This window comes from Lissotriton helveticus, chromosome 5_1 (assembly GCF_964261635.1).
Source record: "Lissotriton helveticus chromosome 5_1, aLisHel1.1, whole genome shotgun sequence".
Lineage (NCBI taxonomy): Eukaryota > Metazoa > Chordata > Amphibia > Caudata > Salamandridae > Lissotriton > Lissotriton helveticus.
This window is the reverse complement of record NC_136065.1, coordinates 169,445,065-169,469,998: the sequence shown is the minus strand read 5'-3', so window position 1 is coordinate 169,469,998 and position 24,934 is coordinate 169,445,065. Positions and strand designations below refer to the sequence as shown.

At 43.8% G+C, this 24,934-nt stretch overlaps 1 protein-coding gene and 1 pseudogene across 2 annotated transcripts in view; both read left to right on the top strand.

Annotated features, from left to right (window-relative positions):
- The window catches only part of RABGAP1 (RAB GTPase activating protein 1), an 855,191-nt gene that overhangs the window by 780,085 nt on the left and 50,172 nt on the right, over window positions 1-24,934 (top strand). The window lies entirely within an intron of this gene.
- LOC144756433 (uncharacterized) overlaps window positions 6,193-24,934 on the top strand; it is a 53,145-nt pseudogene continuing 34,403 nt past the window's right edge.

Here is a 24,934-nt window from a genome sequence, read left to right as displayed (position 1 = left end):
TAGCATAACAAAACACAGCAACACATAGCATAACTAAACATAGCAAAACAAAACATAGCAAAACAAAACATAGCATAGCAAAACAAAACAAAGCATAGCAGAGCATACAAAACAAAGCATAGGAAAGCAAAACAAATCATAGCATAACATAACATAACATAACAAAACAGCATAACAAAACACAACAACACATAGCATAACAAAACATAGCAAAACACAACATAGCATAGCATAACAAAACACAACAAAACAGCATAGCTTAACAGAACAAAACATAGCATGGCTGAACAAAACATAATAGCATAGCAAAACACAGCATAGCATACCAACACAACAAAACATAGCATAGCAAAAGAAAGCATAGCATAATAAAACACAACAAAACATAGCATAGCATAACAAAGCATAGCAGAGCAAAATATAGCATAGCATAACAAGCATAGCATAACATAGCATAGCATAGCAAAACATAGCATAGCATAACAAAACATAGCATAGCATAACAAAGCAAAACATAGGATAGCAAAACAAAACCTAGCATAGCATACAGCATCACTCAGCACCACCACAGCATCACTCAGTGGCACCACAACATCACTGAGCTCCACCACAGCATCAATCTGTGCAACCATTCAACAACAACTGGTTCAAATATGTTATCTCAATGTTTCAAGCTTTATTACAAATGTAACAAAAAGATGTTAATATTTGACATATGTTCTTGGATTTTCGTCACAATAAAATACACTGAACATAATCTTCACAAATGTTATTTACAAAAGTTTAAGCTATTGCCATTATAAATTACAATAACTTTTTTAAGTATTAATTATTAAAAAAAATTAAAAACCATTGTTATTTGTAATATCAATACATGTAAGTCACGTAAATACAACACATATTGCATTACAAATGCTATAGGTGTCACATTTGCGAAAGTTATAACTATTGGCATGGTAAATGACAAAGCTATTAATTTCGCTATTTTCAAAAACAAAACCTAAATAAAAAATTTGTCATTCACAATACCAATAGCTCAAACTTTCTTAATACGAGACCTATTGCATTGCAAATGCTTGTTTGTTTGGTTCAGAAAAGGGGGTGGTGATGAACAGAGTGTCTGAATTAAGCAGACCACTCTTACCCAGTCCAAAGATCAGGGCTTGATCCATCACCGTTATTTAGCTCACTGCCCCATCCCAGCTCAGAACCTGGCTATATGCAAATTAGTCTGTCCCTGGCCCAGTGCATCATGGGAACAGGGCAGACCAAACTACCCGGAAGGGTCTCAAGGCGCTTGGGGGAAGGGGTCCGCTACTGCTCGAACAGCCAGGTCTTGAGTTGTCTCCTGAAGGCGAGGTGGTCCTGGGTCAGCCGAAGGTGGATTGGGAGGGAGTTCCATGTCTTGGCCGCCAGGTAGGAGAAGGATCTGCCTCCGCCGGTGGCTCTTCGGATGCGTGGTACGGCGGCGAAGGCGAGGCTAGTAGACCGTAGCTGGCAGGTGGGCGTGTAGAAGGTCAGGCGGTCGTTGAGGTACTTGGGGCCCAGGTCGTGGAGGGACTTGTGTGCGTGGGTGAGGAGCCTGAACGTGATCCTCTTGTTGACAGCTATGTATTATATTCAAAAACAGGGAGGAACACATTCCCCACAGCTATCGCATCTAGCTCAGAGTGTGTGGAAATGGGCCATTCAGAGGAACATGTTTCTCATGGCGGAACACCTCCCAGGCAAGGACAATCAAATAGCCGACCTGCTCAGCAGGCACAGTCAACAGATGCACGAATGGGAGATTCACCCCAAGGTGCTCCAACCATTCTTCCGGCAGTGGGGACAACCGGAGATAGATCTGTTTGCCACAAGCAAAAACGCAAAATGCCAGTACTTTGCCGCCAGGTTCCCACATCCGCAGTCGCAAGGCAATGCGATATGGATGAACTGATCAGGCAAATTTGCGTACGCTTTTCCCCAAGCTCCACTAATACCGCTAGTGGCACGCAAAATGCGCCAACATTCGCTGACGCTAATCCTAGTTGCTCCCACATGGGCGAGGCAACCATGGTACACAACGTTCCTAGAACGGTCAGTGGTGCCTCATCATAGACTGCGACTCACACCCAACCTGGCGATCTGGCTCCTGAAGTCCTAGAATTTGTATACCTGAACTTGCCTCCAGACTGCATGAATATTATCAAAGAGGCAAGAAAACCCACTACCAGGGCATGTTATGCAGCAAAGTGGAAACGTTTCGTCATTTACTGCAGCAACAACGATATAAACCCATTAGATGCTTCTACACAGAACATAATTTGCTATCTCTTGCACCTACAACGTTGCAATTTCGCTTGCTCATCCATCAGGATACATTTAGCTGCGTTAGCAGCATATCTACAAAACAGGCAGCACCTTTCACTGTTTATTGTGCCAGCAATTAAGGCATTTATGGAAGGACTTAAACGAGTAATTCCCCCAAAACACCCACCTTCACCAGTCTGGAATCTAAACATCGTTTTAACCAGACTTATGGGACCACCTTTTGAGCCACTACACTCATGCGAAATACAATTTCTTACTTGGAAAGTGGCTTTCCTTATTGCCGTTACTTCACTTAGGAGAGTTAGTGAGCTGCAAGCCCTAACTATTCAAGAGCCATTCATTCAAGTACATGCGAATAGAGTAGATCTCAGAACAAACCCTAAATTCATGCCAAAAGTGGTATCCCATTTTCATATAAATCAAACAATAGAACTGCCGGTGTTCTTTCAAAATCCACAGACAGTAGCTGAAAGGGCCTTGCATACTCTAGATGTCAAGAGAGCTCTGCTATACTATATAGATAGAACTAAAGCATTTCGAAAGAAAAAACAGTTGTTTGTTGCTTTCTCACCGCAACACAAAGGTAACCCTATTTCAAAATCAGGTATAGCCAGATGGATCGTTAAGTGCATTCAGATATGTTATTTAAAGGCAAAACGCACCTTAACAGTTCCCTCTAGGGCGCATTCTACACGCAAACTAGGGGCATCCATGGCTTTCCTAGGAAATATTCCTTTACACGAAATTTGTAGAGCAGCCACATGGTCAACCATACATACATTTACCAAACACTATTGTGTAGATGTACATTCCAAACAGCAAGCTGCTGTAGGACAGGCTGTTCTCAAAACTCTTTTTCAGACTGCTGCAGCTGGCACGTGGAACCACCGCTAGGGGAGATACTGCTATACATTCTATGCACAGATATGAATTCAGCAGCCCACATGCCTCGAACGGAATATGCTACTTACCAGTATCCATCTGTTCTTGGCATGTAGGGCTGCTGACATTCATATCGCCCACCCGCCTCCCGGTGCCTGTCGCAGCTGTAGCATTCACTCTTTGCATGGACATCTCTTACTGTACTATACTCCATCTCTGCGACAATGGCGAAAAACAATCTGAGGATGGAGAGGATGCCCATGCGCACTGTAGTCCAAGGGAGGAGCCACTTATCTCGTGATACTTCGAAGACTCTTCCAAGACAACAATGTGCAATCATCCGGACCTAACACTAGGCGGCGATCTATGCACAGATATGAATGTCACAAAAGGGGGTGGCGATGGACGGAGCATCTGAACCAATCAAACACTCACACCCAGTCAAGAGATCTGGTTTTAATCCATCGCCGTTCTTTAGCCCACTCCGCCACCCCAGTTCAGACATGGCCATATGCAAATCAGTCTGACCCTGTGCCTCATGGGAACAGTCCAGCCCGAACTGCCAAGCCATGCCTTCCCTGGACCGGAAACAAGCTTCCGAGGACCGGTTTCTGGCATTTCAGCCTTTTTCAGCCCGGCTTGCTTGAATCCAGTGGCAAAGTGATCAAGGGACTCACGTCTGAGCATACCCTGCCAACTTATGGCGAACAAAGCGGTACAAAAGGGGGTGGCGATGGACGGAGCATCTGAACCAATCAAACACTCACACCCAGTCAAGAGATCTGGTTTTAATCCATCGCCGTTCTTTAGCCCACTCCGCCACCCCAGTTTAGACATGGCCATATGCAAATCAGTCAGACCCTGTGCCTCAGGGGAACAGTCCAGCCCGAACTGCCAAGCCATGCCTTCCCTGGACCGGAAACAAGCTTCCGAGGACCAGTTTCTGGCATTTCAGCCTTCTTCAGCCCGGCTTGCTTGAATCCAGTGGCAAAGTGAGCAAGGGACTTACGTCTGAGCATACCCTGCCAACTTATGGCGAACAAAGCGGTACAAAAGGGGGTGGCGATGAACGGAGCATCTGAACCAATCAAACACTCACACCCAGTCAAGAGATCTGGTTTTAATCCATCGCCGTTCTTTAGCCCACTCCGCCACCCCAGTTCAGACATGGCCATATGCAAATCAGTCTGAACCTGTGCCTCATGGGAACAGTCCAGCCCGAACTGCCAAGCCATGCCTTCCCTGGACCGGAAACAAGCTTCCGAGGACCCGTTTCTGGCATTTTAGCCTTCTTCAGCTTGAATCCAGTGGCAAAGTGAGTAAGGGACTCGCGTCTGAGCATACCTTGCCATTCAGCGACCCTGGATCATGCACTTACCCATTACTAATTAAAGACAGAGCTGACTTCTGAGCAATATTATGTGGGGTATTTATTAGGAACACTAATAATGAATACAAATAATGAAAGCAGCAATGTAAGGTTCCAACAATGTGTATTTCCAAGTAGGCCGGCAGCGGGAGTGTTCAGTTCCCTGAAGCAGACCACGCTTGTGTCCCTGAGGTGCCGACCACGAAAGGACAGTAACTAGTCACACCCGACAACGTGCGTTTGCCCTGGACCGCTTCCCTCATGTGCAGCCTCAGGACCCGCCATCCGCCTGGAGTTCCCATTCCCACTTCCCGGCTCAGCAGACACTTCCACAGCCCCGAGAGGTATCACTCCCCTTCCGCGCAGCGCACGAGTCGTTACTCACATCCGTTACTGGACGTTCCTGGTCAGCCCTTCCCAGCAGCCTCTGCGGCTCCCCCACTCACCTTGGCACCCGCACCGCCGCCGCTGCCTGCACAACCTGTGACAGTAGCGCGAGCCTGGCACCTTTCGCCCACAACCCGGGCCTCGCCGCCACGCCCACCTCTAACCTCCGCAGCCAGTCCGGGCGCCTCTCCTTAGACCCGCCACACCTCGCTGCCCGCGCATAGAAAGGATGGCTAGCTCAGCTCAGAGGGCGGATCGTGAGAGGAGGGTCAAAGTTACGTCAACAAAAGTGTGTAGACTTTCGGTCACGTGCCAGAGACTGCAGCCTGATTGCCATGTGGGTCGGTTGCGAAGCAACAGGATGACCCTGACTGTACAGGTGCGGCTACTATTAGGCTGCACGCGCAGCTGCATTCCGTTCACTTAACTGTTAGATGTGCGCGGCAATGTACATGTATGACTTGAAAATCAAGACAGCAGTGGAGTCTCTAATAGGCGTTTATAGGGCCAACGGATAAAAGTGCTGCTGCAACGTGCATATACATAGCCATTAAAACATTTTAGGCCGACTATTACACATGAATATACCTGCCCACATTTCGTAAAAGGAAAGAGGGTGAAAGTGAAAAAACAATTGATGGCATGTATTTTCCCCTTTGTCTAACATTGAAATAGGGGCAAATGTAAACAAGAGACGGCTAAAATAAAGCAAGAAAACAAGAAAAAAAAACGGCACCTAAAAAAATGGCGGCCGCAAACATCTGAAAATTTCGGATTCGGGGGCGTGTTTTTGGCGTTCTGAGTGACGGGTGACGTCACAGTCGAAAGAACGCAAAAAAACACGCCCCCGAATCTGAAAGAGACGGGCTTTATTGGAGTGACACCCCTCCCCTCTCCTCCAATGGCTGGCCTCCGTTTAGAAAGCCAGCCAATGGAGGAGAGAGGCGGGTTCAAGCCCCCATACTCCAAAACATTAAATCTCCTCCCGGAGACTGCGCAAGCGCAGCCTACGGTCCTCGACCTAAAAGGAGGCAGCTGACGTGACCGTGTCATGAGTATTTCCTTGTTGGGTTGGTCATGTTTGAGGTGAATTGTTATTATTAGACACTGCAACAATATTTCATACATTTGGCCCTGTAGCACATCCAGGCAAGTAGAATAGAGAATAATCAGCATGTGTCCCCCACTCATACATCGTGTCCCGCAGGCTGCCACATGTTCCCTAGAACCCCATCCACTACATGTCCCCACAGCACCCCGTCCTCACCTATACTTCCACTATATCCACAGTTCCCAGCCAGCTCACAAATGGCTCCGGTATGTCTCTGGTACAGGAGTGCATCAGCATTAGCTCCCAGTATTCTGCTGCCTGGGTCTTAAATAAGTCACTTCTCTAATCCACTCCTTCGTGGTCAGAGGGTGTGCTGCTCCTCAGTGCATCGTCACCTGTCTCTTTGCCATCAGTAATAAAATGGCTGGCAATTTTCTTGCCTTTTGGCGGTATATGAGCGACAAACCCCAAGAGTGCCACCTGAGGCATGCAAGGCAAGGTTAATCCAGTTATGTTTCCTATATATTGTATTATTTGAGCCCAAAGGTTTGCTATTGGCCTGCATTGCCACGCTAAGTGTATGAATGTTGCTTGTGACGCTCCACATTTCCAACAGTTGTCATCTGGGTGCAGCCCCATACGTCGTAATTGTATGGGAGTTCTGTAGAACCGGTGGAGGTAATTAAAATGGATTAACCTAAGCCGATAGTTTGGGGTCAGCTGCTCTAGCTATCTGCATCTGAAAGCCCACTGCTCATCTGTGAGGTTCCCTCCCACGTGGCACAAGCTATTGATGCTGTAATCGGGTGATCCATTTGGTGTGGTGGTATATAGACATGTGATCAACCAGACGTGTTAGCCTACAACCGTCCCATAACTATGATTTGCTGTCGCCATTTAGAATGGTGACGGAGGCTAGTGCTGCGTTTGCAACAATCGTTCGTAAAGCTGCTAACATAATACTGCCACCTATTTCTCTGCCCTCCGATCCCTTGTTGGATCTGCTCCACCAGGGCAACGCGGATTTCGAGCCCTTGCTACCTTTTAATGAGTCGTTGTATGACATTCTTCTTGGAACCTGGGAGAGACCCTCCTCGGGGACCAGGTGGAACGTGATATCGCACATCGTCACTGCCCGACTCCAGATCACCCAGTCTGTCCCTACACCCTAGGGCTCAAGGTCTAGTCGTCCAAACAGCCTCCGCTTCGGGACCTTTGTCCTCTCCTCCGATGCTTCCAACCACTAGGGAATCTCAATGGTTGGAGACACGTGGTCGGCAAATGTTTGCGTCCACAAGCTCGGCTATCCGGTGCTTGAATACGTCCTGTGTGTTGTCACGGGCTACTTTCGCCCTTTGGGACTCAGTTGAGTGCTTCTTTCCCTCCCTTCTGGCAGGCCCTCAGCCTGACCTGCCTCGAATACTCCAGGATGGTCGTAAGCTGGCAAAATTTTCAATTCGTTCAGCCATGGACACCACTGATTCTGTGGGTCGGGCGATGGCCAGGTCAGTTGCTCTCTTTCGCCATGCTTGGCTGCCTGATTGGAGTTTTCCTGACATTGTTCAGGAATGTCTTCGGGACTTGCCCTTTGATGGGGCCCATCTTTTTGACAGTCATACTGACTCAGCGGTTCATTGTCTCATGTCTGGTTTTCAGTGAATGGCATTCTTTCTAGTCCCTTGTTACGGACTTCTTGTTTTGTTTGCATTTGTTGCAGTATTGCCACTGCTTTTCTCTGGTGTCAGTCTCTGGATTCAAGCTGTTATTTCCCAGATGGACTGTACAGCTATGCAGCTGTTCCTGTAATTATTTTCAATTCCTCTGTATAAGAGCTAGTCTCGAGGCGTTCCCTTACATTTTATAGGGATGTAGCATGCCCTATGTGGGGTATTCACTGGTTATTGTAAAGCCATTCTTACTTTCCATGGGAAGTGTTTTCTTGGGTGGTGTGAATACGATGCTCCAGGAAATGTTCTTCCTGGGTGGTGCAGGTCCTTACTGTGGATCCGGCGAGGTCCTCTTAGGACTATCTATCTCCTATCTGGGGAGTTTTACTATAGTTCATGCTATAGATTTATAGTGGTATGTTGTTTTGCGTCTTCACGCTACACCTGCTGTTAAAGGACTTCTCTGTACAAGCCCACAAGGGTAATTAACTCTCTTCGGAGTTTACATGTTTGTACTTTATGATTGGTCAGCAGTTCGCTCCTGCCTCTAAGGATCAGACCCCTCCAGAATATTGCTGGATTTGCACCACGTCTGGCACGCCCAAGTGTGTTCATGTGTACTCCTTTTCTTGCCCTGGCTGTCTTTCAAGCATTTCGCTGTGTTTCTGCCATTTTACCTATGTTGGCTGCCATAAGCCAGTGTGTGTCTCTTGTGAGCATGTTGTTCTGTTTGACTTCAGAGACAGTTTCTTTTCCGAATCCAGTTCTGGCACGGTATGCTACCACACACTGGACACGTTCACAGGCAGTCTACTCTTTACTCTTTGGTGCTAGGAAGTGCTTCTGTCCTTGGTCTTCCCTCAGACCTTGTCTGGTTTCTTCCTTGTCAGCAGTTGGTTCTACACCAGACGCTTTGTTCATTGTCTTGGGCCTCCCTTTTCATATGCACTTCCCAAGCAGAGGCTCAGGTCGTTTTGCTATTTGCTTCGCCCAGATGTTATCCTTAGCTGCTCTTTGTCCTTCATACATCTGTATATGGTTATCTGTATGTATATGTCTGTGTGTGTGTGTATATATATATATATATATATATATATATATATATATATATATATACACACACACACACATATATATATGGTTCTATATACATATGTATGGTTCTATATACATATGTGTTCGAGGCATATGGGCTGCAGATGGTACATTTATGAATAGATCGCCATCTGGTGTTGGGCTCGGATGATTGCACTTGTTTTTCTCTTGCAGAAGTCTTTTGTAGTCACGAGACTGATGACTCCTCCCTTGGGTGCTAGTTCGCATGGGCATCGGCTCCATCCTTAGATTGTTTTTTTCCCGCCATCGGGTTCGGATGAGGATCGAAGCGCTCCGGATCGACTTCGAGAAAAGAGTTATATTTCGGCGCGTATTCCCTTTCCAATTAGACGGTATTGTTATCGATCGCAAGTTCATTTCCATTTCGATGCGCTTCGTTGTCAACAACAAAATTTCCAACTTCGACCAGACCGGGAGGCCTATCTCGAGGTGTGCAACCTCTGTTTATCACCTGAACACGAATCCAGGGACTGTGAAGCCTGTGCGGCATTCTCCTCCAAGTCGACGATTAGAAACCGTCGAGCCCGAAGACACGAGGCGTCGAGAATGCAGTCAGATGCAATCCCGTAGTTGTTCGAGGCCCAACACCCAGAAGAGGAGGAAGAAGAAGACGAGGACGAGTCGGGGTCGGAAGCGGACGAGTCTGACGTAGAAGAAATCGACGTTCATCAAACCGGGAGTGACGAAGTCCCTTTACCAAAAAACCGACCCCGTTTGGTGTCGACCCCGCCTTCGAGCCCGGTCAGACAACCGAAAAAAGTTTCTGACGCCCCGCCTTTAGGCTCGGCAACGAAACCGAAACACTCGGCCTCCCATCATGTCGGATCCGAGAAACGGTCAGCATCGACACCGAAGCTCCATAACAAGGAAAGCTCGCAGTCGAAACATTCCATTTCGAAACCGAAACAAGCTTCGACGTCGAAGACTTCCTCGACACCGAAAAAATCGGATTCGAACAAACTCTCGGTGCCGAAAACATATAACACTGACAGTGAAAAGCAAAAGCACCTTTCGGAACCAAAAACTTTGGTACCGACACAGGAGCATCAGACAGATCCAAAACAAAAGACGTTGTTTATTGATCCACAAACTGGCAAGGTGGTGACGAAACTACCTAAAAAGAGGAAGAATGAACAGTTGGACGACAAAGCTCCTCCTCCTAAGAAGAGAACAATGGGGACAAATACAACTCCTCCCCTTTCTCCACAACCTAGAGACACACCCTCTTCTCCTCTTCCTCCCACTCTACCAGCTATTCCTTCTACACCACGCCCATCTACACCTCAAAAAGATGTAGAAAGTGACACAGGGGAGGGAGAACTTCCTAGGGATGATAACGACACTATCCCAGAAGATACAGACCCATGGGAAGATTATAATGCAGGGTCAGATAATGATAATGATAATGATCCTGACCTGTATCCCTCAAAACCTTCACCACCTGATGATAATACAGGTTTTTCACAGTTAATTAATAGGGCAGCAAAATACCACAAGGTAGACTTACATGCAGAACCTCAGATAGAGGATTTCCTTTTAGAAACACTACCTGCTGCACAAAGAACCTCAGGGACCCTACCAATGCTTAAGGGTCTCCTTAATCACACATCAGACATATTTAAAGACCCGGTGAGGGCTAAGGTATTAAATCCAAGAATTGATAAAAAATATAAGGCAGCCCCAAAAGACCCAATATTTATTAAGGGACAAATACCTCTGAACTCGCTAGTAGTCACAAACGCTCGTAAGTGAGCAAATTCATTAACTACGGGAGAAGCTCCTCCTCCTGACAGGGAGTCCAAGTTAATAGATGCCTCTGGCAAAAGAGTAGCATCCCAAGCGGCAAACAGCTGGCGCATAGCTAATACGCAATCGCTACTTGCACGTTATGATAGAGCTCATTATGATGAGTTAGAAAAACTCATTACACATCTCCCTAAGGAACATCAAAAAAGGGCAGATCAGCTCATACAAGAAGGGAAGATAATAACTAACACTTCCATTAAGTGCGCTTTAGACGCAGCAGACACTGCCGCAAGATCCATAAACACCAGTATCATGTTAAGAAGACATGCATGGCTCAGAGTCTCAGGATTCAAACAAGAGGTACAAACCTCCTTGTTGAACCAGCCTTTTGATGATGGGAAAACACTTTTCGGCTCAGGGACAGATGAGGCCTTAGAAAAGATGAAAAAAGACACAGAAACGGCTAAATCAATGGGAGCATTGCAACAGCCAGCTCAAAGGGGTTCCTTTCGTAGGTCCACCTATAGAGGCGGATCCAAGAATACAGGCACAAGCCAGCAATCAACCTCTTTTACACCAACATCACCCAGAGGTAATTCTAGAGGCAGTTACAGAGGTAACAACAACAAGGGTAGAGGTCGCGGAGATAACAACCGCAACTCTCCAACCCCAAAACAGTGACTTCATAAAGCTCCCCCCAGACCATGTAACACCGGTCGGGGGACGTGTATCACAGTTCCTACCTGTCATGGAAAACATCACATCAGACAGGTGGGTGAGACAAATTATCCAACATGGTTATTGCCTAGAACTGACAGCTACCCCACCAAACATCCCCCCCCCCAAACAGCGTCCAATGAGTCAAGATCATCTAACATTGTTAAAACAGGAAGTACTATCACTACTACAAAAGCATGCCATAGAGAAGGTTCCACAACATCAACAGGGAACAGGAGGAATGATCTCATCCTGCATACTGCTAATACCATACGCCAGACTACAAATGCGTCCGCTTCAAGAATGTCTAGCAACACAGTGGAATCAGGCTCAAGGTCAGATTACAGATCTGGTGTTGGTAGACGACCACACACATCGCTCTCTGAAGTGGTGGAACACAACAAACATTTCAAAGGGGCGGTCGTTCCTAGAACCAATTCCACAAGTGGTGCTAACAGCGGATGCATCGTTCACCGGATGGGGAGCACATACGGACAAATATACAGTACAGGGAAGATGGAGTGTACAGCAAAAAAGACTGCACATTAATCATCTAGAACTACTAGCAGTGTTTCTAGCATTAAAAGCTTTTCAAATGCAGATTATCAGCAAAGCAGTCCTGATCAGAACAGACAACATGACAGCAATGTATTATATTCAAAAACAGGGGGGGGGACACTCTCCAACTATCCAGACTAGCGCAGGAAATTTGGAGATGGGCCATTTTTCAAAAACATCTATCTGTTAGCCGAACACCTTCCAGGAGATCAAAATCAGATAGCAGATATCTTAAGCAGGGAGTCAGAACAAATACACGAATGGGAACTGCACGACCAAATACTGCAGCCATTCTTCCAAAGATGGGGGCAACCAAAGACAGATCTCTTTGCCACTCATTAGAACGCAAAATGCCAAAGCTTCGCATCCAGGTACCCGCACCACCTGTCGCAGGGCAATGCATTATGGATAAATTGGTCCAACAAATTTGCATACGCTTTTCCCCCTCTCCCACTAATTCCATTAGTGGTTCGAAAACTGCAACAACATTCAATGGCCATGATACTAGTAACACCCACGTGGGCACGACAGCTGTGGTTCACCACACTCCTGCAACTCTCACAGGTGCTACATCAAAAATTAAGAATCTTACCCATGCACCTTACACAGAACCATGGAGAAATAATGCACCCAGGTCCCAAACAAATGAACCTAGCGATCTGGCTCCTGAGGTCTTAGAATTTGGATACTTAGATTTACCTCCAAACTGTATGGAAATCTTTAAGCAAGCAAGACGTCCCACCACCAGAGCATGCTATGCAGCAAAGTGGAAAAGGTTTGCTGTATACTGTAACAGTAACAACATCAACCCTCTGGACGCATCCACAAAAAATATTATTTGCTACTTACTACACTTACAGCAATTTAACCTTGCTTACACCTCCATTAGAGTACATCTCGCAGCTATAGCAGCGTACCTGCAAAACAGGCAACATCTATCCCTGTTTAGAGTGCCAGCAATTAAATCCTTCATGGAAGGACTCAAAAGAGTCATTTTACCAAGACTGCCACCTTCCCCAGTCTGGAATCTCAACATAGTACTCAGCAGACTAATGGGACCACCATTTGAACCTATGTATAGGTGTGAAATACAGTTCCTTACATGGAAGGTAGCCTTCCTTATAGCCATTACCTCCCTCAGGAGAGTGAGTGAATTACAGGCATTGACAATACAAGAACCATTCTTACAGTTACACCAAAATAAAGTGGTTCTTAGAACAAACCCAAAATTCTTGCCTAAAGTAATTTCAACATTCCACATCAATCAACCAGTGGAACTACCAGTCTTTTTTCCAAAACCACAGACGGTAGCAGAGAGGGCCCTACATACATTAGATGTCAAAAGGGCAATATTGTATTACATAGAAAGAACACAAACTTTCAGAAAAACCAAACCACTATTTGTAGCTTTTCCCCCCCAACACATAAGGGCAAGCCTATCTCTAAAGCAGGCATTGCCAGGTGGATTGTAAAATGTATACAAATATGTTATATAAAAGCAAAGAGAACATTAACTGTTCCTCCTAGAGCTCATTCTACACGTAAACTAGGGGCATCTATGGCATTCTTAGGAAACATTCCCCTAGATGACATATGCAAAGCAGCAACTTGGTCTACACCGCATACCTTCACAAAACACTACTGTGTTGATGTGCAGGCAACACAACAAGCAAGAGTGGGCCAGGCTGTAATAAAAGCTTTATTTCAAACTGTTGCAACAGACACTGGTGACCACCGCTAGGGAGGTAACTGCTGTATAATCTATTCATAAATGTACCATCTGCAGCTGTTCTTGGCATAGAGGGCTCATGCCCTCCCTGCCTCCCCGGAAACCTGTGTCTGTTCCAACACTATCTTATTTAGATACACTTACATGGGCATCTCTTTCTGTATTCTATCATACTACTCCATCTAACCCTTCTATGGCATAACAATCTAAGGATGGAGCCGATGCCCATGCGCACTAGCACCCAAGGGAGGAGTCATCAGTCTCGTGACTACAAAAGACTTCTCCAAGAGAAAAACAAGTGCAATCATCCGAGCCCAACACCAGATGGCGATCTATTCATAAAGGTACCACTCTGCAGCCCTCTATGCCAAGAGCAGATGCATACTGGTAAGTAGCATATTCCATCTGTTTTACTAGGTTTGACATGTCCTATTATAGTTCACTCAAGAGCAGTTGGTTCCTATTGTGCAGGCTGCTCTACTCGTGTGGGGCATGCTCGAGTATCCATTGTCTTTCACTTTTAAAAATAAATTAATATAATGTGTGTGTGTGTGTGTGTGTGTGTATATATATATATATATATATATATATATATATATTACCTACTGGCAGTCGCCAGTAGGTATATATAGTTAGGATTTTTTTGAATAGGGATTTCTGAAAATTCTATGTTGAATAACTTTGGCGTTGATGGACAGAATTGGCTGAAATTTTCAGGAAAATGGCACATTTTGTTTCTGAGCGTCCCCTGAAAGTTTGGGGGGGGGGGTTCGTCAAGCGGGGGCCGAGAAAAAAGGGGGGTCCCAAAACGTGTTTTTAACATTGAGTTTTCCATAGGGCGGTTGGACTCACTTTTAGCTCGAACGGCTGAATGGATTTCCACAAAACTTGGCAAAATTGTAGGGACTGGTAGCCCGATGTGCCTTTGCTATGTCTCAAGATATATGCTCCAGTGGTTTTTACGAAAATTAACTTTGAAAAATATATATTGGGCTACATTGGGCTATATATATGGTAGAGCCCAAATGTAGCCCAATGTAGCCCAAAGATGGCCACCAGAGACCAAAAAAAACAAATGTAGCCCAAATATCAGCCAGGTGTAGCCCAACTATAGCCCAGTGACAGAATGTCCCAGAGTGTTCTAAAAAGCAACTAGAACGCTAACAGTCTTACTTATGACAAAAGTATGGCACACCTGAAGTCATCTTGATTGGAATAAAGTGGTAACACTTAATACATTTAATTTGAAAAGGAACAAAATGAGGGGTTTCATTTTGCCATGGAAATGTTATATATATATATATATACATATATATATATATATATATATATATATATATATATATATATATATATATATATATATATATATATATATATATTACCTAGTAGGTATATATAGTTAGGATTTTTTTGAATAGAGATTTCTGAAAATTCTATGTTGAATAACTTTGGCGTTGATGGATGGAATTGGCTGACATTTTCAGGAAAATGGCACATTTTGTTTCTGGGCGTCCCCGGAAAGTTTGGGGGGGTTTCATCAAGCGGGGGCCGAGAAAAAAGGGGGGTCCCAAAACGTGTTTTTAACATTGAGTTTTCCATAGGGCGGTTGGACTCACTTTTAGCTCGAACGGCTGAATGGATTTCTATGAAACTTGGCAAAATTGTAGAGACTGTTTGCCCGATGTGCCTTTGCTAGGTCTCAAGATATGTGCTCCAGTGGATTTTGAGAAATTAACGTTCAAAAAAATATATATATCTATGACAGCGTCCCGGTTAGCGCCCCGGTTCGCGTACGAGACGCGTAACGGAACTTCGCGAGAAGAAGCGGATTGGCTCTCCGGTGACTGTCAACATTCTAAACAGTCCGGAGCGGCCGCCATCTTGTACGCGAACCGGGTAGCTCACCGGTAGCGTAACGGGAGTCCGCCATCTTGTGTTTCGGACGAATTTAGATGGAGGATAAACAATGTTGGGAATGGGTATAAGGGGGCACGGGAGACATATCCTGACCCCCTAGGTTTTCTGAGGGTGGCTGAGGAGGCCCATATATGTAAAAAAAACAAAAAAAAACGGTTAGCGCCCGGTCCGCGCACCGGGTAGCGTTCCGGAAAGCGTAACAAGGGGAAAACCAAGGGAAATATTAAAATTATATTTTAGAGTGCTTTGAGGTAGGGTAGCTCTGAATAGAGCTGTTGTGTTGTGTGGGTGATGTAAGTACCAACATGTAGGTACCAATGAAGAGTCTAAAATTCAATGAACACCGTCTCCTCTGTAGATATTTTGTATGTTCTAATATGGGTTATTTAAATGTAAATGTGTGGAAAAGCACTTCATGCTTTAAAGCAATTGTATTTTTGAACTGATTGTTCTTTCCTCTTAGTCCTCCTCTTTGGTTTTTTTTCCCCACACTCTTCTTCAGCATGATAGTTGATAAATTCGTTCCCTCAAAAAATTTATATACATAAAAAAATTATATTAAATACATATAAAATATATTTTTCCTTTAAAAGAAGAATACATTTTACAGCTTTTGATATTTGCTATTAAAAAAACATTAAAATTCACTGAAAAAACCATAGGTTATAGACCATATATAGTTAGGAATTAGCATTTACAAAACCTTGAAAATTCACTGAAAAAACCATAGGTTATAGACCATATATAGTTAGGAATTAGCATTTACAAAACCTTATTTTACTCACACAAAACCATTGAAATTCGCATATATAGTTAGTTGCACTAACTATATATCGCGCACCCGCAATCCACTGCTGATCATGTCACATATTACATAATTCATGACATGGTCAGTGACATCACTGATGACATCACTGATGACAACATCCAGTGACTGTATGTTTCTGTAAAGTTAAAATATGTCTTACATATTGAAGAATGAGTGGATGTATAAGTGTCCGGATGAAGGATTTAGTAGGTGCATGACTGACTGACTGTATGAGTGAGTGATTAAATGTGTCTCACTGAGTGCATGGGTTAGTGACTAAACTGTCTTAATTTGTGCATCATTATGTCTGTTGTTCTGTAAACTGCTGCATGTGTTGATCAGTAGCTATATGAGTAACTATATGGGTTATTGATTGGTTGCCCAAGTATTTGTATGGGAGACTGAGTGTGTGTGTGGGTGGCTGGGAGGTGTATGACTCTGTGCATAGATGTGTGAGCAGTTGATTCACTAGATGTATGGGTTCAAAAGTGCATGTGGAAACAGCTGTAGGGGCGGTTGACTGTGTGCATGAGTGTATTGGTGAGTGAATGGATATCTCAGTGCTACATGTCAAAGTAAGTACATATGTAAAACACAGTACATATGAGAGTTGACATATGTAAATGTAAATGTAGTTGAGCTTATATAGCGCACAGCTACCCGCAGTGGGTTTCCCAGCGCTTGCTTAGGGAACCCTTCCTGGTATTCCCCTGTGAGATAGCAGGGTATCCACAAGGTGAAAGTCAGGCATCCCGCCGCGAGGGGCCGTTGTGGAGATTAAGCAAGCTATTGCCCAGAGTCGCAGAGTGTGAACCCGTGAGTCGAGGAGGCACCGGGGCGAGAATTATCGAGTCTGTGGAATTTTTAGCCCAAGACCCGCCGAGGCGGGGAATTGAACCCTGGTCCAGGACCGATCTCAGCTTCCGGGTCTGCTGCCTCTAACCCCTGAGCCACACTTCTCCACCTATATAAATAACTGTGCATAAGAGCCAGTGAATGTGTGAGTGGCTGTATGGATCATTGTTAACTTGTATCAGGGATTGTATAAGAGAGTAAATATGTGTTAGTATATGTTTGAATAAGTAAGGTGTGTATAACTGTATAGTTGAGGAAATGGAGGTGTGATTGATTCTTTGCATGACTGACTAGGTGTGTGAGTAACTCCATGGATGAGTGACAGTCTGTGAGTGTCTGTTTACACTGAGTGTATCTAAGGTTATATTAGAGTCTGAAGAGGTTCATCGTATTATCACATGAATGATGTCATCAGTGATGTGATCAGTAATGTCAAATGAGATGTCATCAGTGATGTCATTTGAGATGTCATCAGTGATGTCATCAGTATGACATCACTGATGTCATCAGTGATGTCATTTGAGATGTCATCAGTGATGTCATCAGTGATGTCATCTGTGATGTCATCTGTGATGTCATCTGTGATGTCATCTGTGATGTCATCTGTGATGTCATCTGTGATGTCATCTGTGATGTCATCAGTGATGTCATCAGTGATGTCATCAGTGATGTCACTGACCATGTCATGAATGATGTAATATGTGACATGATCAGCAGTGGATTGCGGGTGCGCGATATATAGTTAGTGCAACTAACTATATATGCGAATTTCAATGGTTTTGTGTGAGTAAAATAAGGTGTTGTAAATGCTAATTCCTAACTATATATGGTCTATAACCTATGTTTTTTTCAGTGAATATATATATATATATATATATATATATTACCTACTGGCGGTCGCCAGTAGGTATATATAGTTAGGATTTTTTCTCTATGGGATTTTTGAAAATTCTATGTCTAATAACTTTGGCGTTTGTGGACGGAATTGGCTGAAATTTTCAGGAAAATTGCACATTTTGTTTCTGAGCAGCCCTTGAAAATTTGGGGGGGGTTCGTCAAGGGGGGGCCGAGAAAAAAGGGGGGTCCCAAAACGTGTTTTTAACATTGAGTTTTCCATAGGGCGGTTGGCCTCACTTTTAGCCCGAACGGCTGAATGGATTTGCACGAAACTTGGCAAAATTGTAGGGACTGGTAGCCCGATGTGCCTTTGCTATGTCTCAAGATATATGCTCCAGTGGTTTTTACGAAAATTAACTTTGAAAAATATATATTGGGCTACATTGGGCTATATATATGGTAGAGCCCAAATGTAGCCCTCCCTAATACACATATTATATTATTTGCTAAGAAGGTCTCTTTGTGTTGGTTTAGGGCGTGCCCATACTTTAGTGTCTTAGATTTGAAGGAATCACATCAGCATACACCAGCTCTCTCTTCATGTGAACAGCATCAACTGTTGTGTATGTGTGTTCGGCAAAGCAATATAAAACCCGCCTCATGCCCAGAATTGGCAGAAGTTGCACTTATGTTATGAGTATGAAGTCGTGGAGATCAGACCTCATAACAATTCTGTATCGTGTTGTTCTTGAAACTTTAGCACTCGCTGTACAGATATAGTTTAACAAGCAAAGCAGATAGTAGAGCAATAACATATTATTCTCATGTAAACCACGATGAACTACTAGGTGGAAAGCTAAAGCAACAACTAAGTGTCGTGTGCAGAAGTTGCAAAAAAGGAAAAATGGCGTTTAAACCGGTAATGAGCCCATGCTAACTTAACACGGTGTAAAGATATCCAGGACCTAGATGACACCTCCCCATGATCCGGAAACGAACTGAATAAGATAATAGAAGTGCCATCTCATGAGAGCAGATTGCAAGTTTATATGTGGACGGTCCGCAAGGTAAAGCATTAAAAACTAGGAAAATTTAATGCTAAAGAAAAATAAAACAGCCAAGTACTTTATCGAGTCTTAAGCCAATAGGCAAGGTAAATAATAAAAACTTGACAAATAAGTCAATGAATTGTCAATGAAATGCTAGTACTCAGCATATCAAACATGAAAAAGGTCTATGACATAACTGTGTATGCAAAATAAGCTGCAACAGCCTCCAATAGGAAGTCACCGTCTTCATCCGAAAACAGTTCAGCCATCCAATTTAAAAGCGGAAAAGAACATACGTGCTCTCCCAGCACCGGATCCTCTATCACCATCAGAGGACAGCTCGGTGGGTTTTCAAGAAAGCTATGTTCCAAGAAAGACTGTGCTGCCGCCAATAAATTCCAGGGACCAATCAGTCCATGCATCAATGCCACAGCCATAATCCTTTCGCCAGGACAAACCAACTCGTGAGTAATGATAGGAGTCATCAGCTGATTAAAGTCGACGTCAGGAGAAACCGGTCCGCAGAGACACAAATCAATGGCCCAATCGAAATCACAGGTCAGGCAGTGAAATACAGGCTGGACACAGGTGAAGTAGGAGAATCGAAAAGATAATCCATATGCCGTGCTTAATATCGCCAACGGCATTGTGCCATAATATTCTAGCATGCGATTGCGGAACAGTGTCAGCAGCTGCAGGGTGGGAGGTTGCATAGGAGGGACATCCATATTTAAAAATGTAAAAAAGCACAAGAGGGTCCGCTGGTAATGCAAGTAAAAATGCCAATCCACGAAGCAGAGTGGAGAAAATAGAATGAAAGAAAGCAGGGATGACTCCAAAGATTTTCTCAAATGAAGTCACGAGACCACTGGTAACAACTTTAAAAAAGTGCGCCAGGGCCTTTGTGGAGGATGCGTTAAAGATAGTCCGAACCATCTTGCTGAAATTGAAAGGCAAATCTGAATTGAAAAGGGTCTGCACCTCTGTACGGGTGTTCGCTATGTGAAGCACGAAAGTTTCACGGGCCGAACTCAAGGCCACCTCTCTCTGAGACAAAAGAGCTCTTATTCTTGCCATGCCGTTGAAATCTCTCCCAAGGTTGGTATTTGTGGCCAGATTGAAAACTCCCTATGTTCATGTGTGGGAGAAAATAGAACATTTCTGCAGCAAATAACCCGTTCACTTACTGTTACGATAAAAGGAATACTTTTAATTAACTCAGAACAATCTTCATTATTGAGCATCAAATAACTACCATTTTCCAACAACTTGAACGTGGGGATGATAGCAGGAACTGGCGTGCCTTGCAACACGCAAGCCATATTTGGTCGGTGTTTGTTGCATGAACCGTGTAACTGTATGTGCCTACACATTAGTGAATGATCTGGCGTCTCAGTGCATTCCTCTCCATTCAGATAAACTTCTTGATCATCTTTGAAACATCTGTATGTGTATGAAAGCGACCAGACCTCATGAAGAAAAGCACTACCTAAAGGTTCATAACGACCTATTGGTATATATTTCATACAATTTGAAAACTTATATAAAGCAAAAGGCAGCGTTATTAAACCGTGGATAAGGCACGTTGCCAAAAAACCCGCAATCCTCTGCTGATGATGTCACTGAGCATGTCATGAATGATGTAATATGTGACATCATCAGCAGTGGATTACGGGTAATAGTATCTCTAGTTTACTCCCCTATAGCTGTCTTTCTTTTAACATAAGTGTCTGTTTCCTTCCCTTATACTTACTGTTTTTGGTTCGCTTCCGGTTCGCGTACCGGCGAGCGAACTGGGAAGCGTACTACGAGAAATAGAGGTTGGCACAGTTCCAAATATTGTACCAATTTTTTAATAACAGGGAGGTAGTTCTGAAAAGAACTTTTTTTTTTATTGTTTTTGTTGTTTTATATTTTTTTATTATTTTTCAGAACATTTTTTTACTTTTTTTGAATTTTTCTGAACAGTTTTATATTTTTTGGGGTTTTTCTTGGAGGGGGCAATGAAAACGATTCATTGTAAAGGGCTCAACAGGAGCAACAAAACAAAAAAAAAGTATTTATTATTTTGGGCGTTTCGTACAAACTTGCATATGATAGTCAATAGCTCTGTTGATCAGAGTGATGCTTCTTTCTCCGTAGCAAATGAATCCATCGCAAAATACGCAGATGTGTTTTACTTCACCAAATCTCATTTGTATATTTGGCACCATCTCCCTGCCCTCTGGTCCCGTTACTTCCGGTACAACAGATCTTCTGGCCATAATAGGGAGATTATCTAGGTCGTTCCGAAACTGTGCAGCACTGTAGTTGTTAGGATGCCACCTAGTCATATGGCGATGCATTGTGTAGTTTCCGAAACTGTATTTTTTCTCGGTTCCTCTGGACAGTCTATCTTGACATATAAGGCAAGTTACGTATCTTGCATTTACTTTTTTCTGACCTTTGGGAATTTTAAAAAATTGCCAAATGAAGTTTTCTTTCCGGTGAGACGTCCTGGGTTCCTCAGGCAAAAACTGCCTCTCTTCCTGCTCTTCCTCGTCTTCCTCTTCTTCCTCTTCTTGCTGAATTATAACTTGAGCAGGTGGTCCACTCTTCCTTGGATGTGGTGGAGGTGGTGGGGAAGCACCAGCTGAAGCTACTAAAGAAGCCATTGCTCAGTGATCACAAAGGGTCTTTCTCTCACAATGATGAAAGTCAGAGTGAGGAAAGAAGGAGGGATTTTCATCATTTGGGAAAAACAAGAGTTCTCAACCAATCAAAAGTGTTCATTTTAGATTATATGACCTAGTCTTACATCATTAGGAAACCAAAAGTGAAATGAACCAATGAAAAGTGTTATTACCAAGTCACATGACTTGCTGTGTTTACGTTAAGCGCTTTGCAGGGCCTCCCGGTTTGCTTCCAGAAACCTGCGCTTTGCGACTCGCTTCGCGTACCAGTTCGCTAACGTAGCACGTCATATGACGTATCACGCGACAACGTGAAACGTCATGCGGACGGGAGGCGTCACGATGTTGTTTTCTAACGCGGCACTTGCGGTAAAGAAACGTTTACCGGCTCGCGGTCTATTTCGCGGCATCAAGGTCAGCTAACGGGAAGCTTCCCGATTCGCGAAGCGGGAACGAAGAAAAAAAAATATTTAAAAAAAAAATTATTCATAAACATATAAAATATATTTTTGGATTTAAAGAAGAATACATTTTACAGCTACAGATATTAGCTGTTAAAAAACCAATGAAATTCACTGAAAAAACCATAGGTTATAGACCATATATAGTTAGGAATTAGCATTTAGAAAACCTTATTTTACTCACACAAAACCATTGAAATTCCATATATAGTTAGTTGCACTAACTATATATCGCGCACCCGCAATCCACTGCTGATGATGTCACATATTACATCATTCATGACATGGTCAGTGACATCACTGATGACATCTCAAATGACATCACTGATGACATCACTGATGACATCTCAAATGACATCACTGATGACATCATGACACACCAATACCAGTTACTACATACGCACTCACTGATTCCTACGTCTACACACACATTCACTCATTCACCCATACAATAACTCATACATACAGTCACTTATTATTACAACACTATCATATGCACTCATACACCTATGCAGACAGTCACACACTGCCACTCATCCATGGAGTTACTCACACACCAAGTCAGTACTGTAAAGAATCAATCACACTTCCATTTCTTCATCTATACAGTTAAACACAGAACACCATACTTCAGTGACATCACTGATGACATCACTAATGACATCTGAAATGACATCACTGATGACATCTCAAATGACATCACTGATGACATCATGACACACCAATACCAGTTACTACATACGCACTCACTGATTCGTACGTCTACACACACATTCACTCATTCACCCATACAATTACTCATACATAGTCAGTTATTATTAGAACACTATCATATGCACTCATACACCTAGTCAGTCCTGTGAAGAATCAATCACACTTCGATTTCCTCATCTATAGTTAAACACAGAACACCATACTTTTCACACATATACTAACACATGCTTACTCTCTTATACAATCACTGATACAAGTACACATTGATATGCAGAGTCACACACCTCCCAGCCAGCCACACACACACTCAGTCTTCCATACATCCAGTCATTCTTCAATATGTAAAACGTATTTAAACTTTACAAAAACACACAGACACTAGATGATGTCATCAGTGATGTCATTTGAGATGTCATCAGTGATGTCATCAGTGATGTCACTGACCATGTCATGAATGATGTAATATGTGACATCATCAGCAGTGGATTGCGGGTGCGCGATATATAGTTAGTGCAACTAACTATATATGGAATTTCAATGGTTTTGTGTGAGTAAAATAAGGTTTTCTAAATGCTAATTCCTAACTATATATGGTCTATAACCTATGGTTTTTTCAGTGAATTTTCAAGGTTTTGTAAATGCTAATTCCTAACTATATATGGTCTATAACCTATGGTTTTTTCAGTGAATATATATATATATATATATATATATATATATATATATATATATATATATATATATATATATATATATGAGAGTACTCTGGATAGTTCTCCAGTTTGGGTGGAAAGCAGCACCTGTTAGAGCACTCTCAACACCAGCGACACTCTAGATCTGCTCACCTCAAATGTCTGTTTTTCTATCAAAGTCTTCAAGCAGAGGATTAGCACAGTGCTATCCACGCTGAGATAGAAAAGGACAAAGTCTTTTGCCATTTCTACAGCAGTGGTGTGTTCCTTTGGCCCTTCCACTCCTGCTTGTCCACTTCCGATCGGTATTGCTTCTTCAGAGATTACTGCAGAAGGCGAATGTATAGACTGCGTCGGGCACCGCCACCTCTGCAACAGCCACCGCCACCTCTGCAACAGCCACCATAGTCTGCCTGTGACTGAAATGAAGCATATATTGTGCAGATCACCAGGTACAGTGCTCTTATCGGACCACTACTCCTGCAGTATCAACCGCCAAACAACTTTAGTTTGCCCTTAGTGGCTTGTAACTACCCAATCCGTTCTGTTTCTTTCCAACCCACAATACCTTCCTCCCACATTAAATCAGCTTTCAGAGGAGCACCTATTTCTGCTCCAGGAAGAGCAGGCTTTACTGGCCAAAGGAGACATCTTGAGACTACTGGCCTTGGAATTGAGGACGGGTTGCTTAATTGGGTTCTCAGTCAATGTGCTTAAGTCACTCCTGATTCCTTTGCAAATGCTTCCTTTCGTCAGGGTAATTCTGGATTCGGTGCTGTTTCTGGCCTTCCCTGCACCACAACAAGTTCCACACTTTCGACCTGTGATCACAACGTTTAAGTCTAGGTCTCATTGAGAGTTGCTTAGCCTATTGATCCACTGCATCTTGCTAGCACCTGGAAGTGCTAAAGTTAGAGTTTTGCAGCGGATAACAGATATTAGGCTGAATTCACATACAATCCGTCTTTTGTGTCATCCCTCTGGCCCCTCCACCTCTCCAGCTCCTTGTGAAGCGAGACTCCATCCAGGCTTCCATCAAGCCCACTCTGGGCTCCTCTACGAGAAAGTAGAGGAGAGTTACAGTGGACAAGTAAGGGGGTGAGGTGGTGGTGGTGAGAGGCCTGAGCTGGAGTGGCAGATAGTTACCGGCTGCTTAGTGTGAACCTGGGCCGTTGCAGAAGCGACTCGACTAGGTTTTGGGTCCGGCTGTGGGCAGCCTGGTGTGTTCTCACTCGCAGCCCCCCTAGCCTCTATGTGCCTGCCTCCACCCCCCCCCGCTACTCAACCACCCCGTGGAGCCTGACCTCGTCGACTAGCGGTAGCAGTACCACAGGAGGGTAAAGCGGAAAGAAACGGAGAATGGCCACTGTCCTACAAAAGTCCTTAGTCAA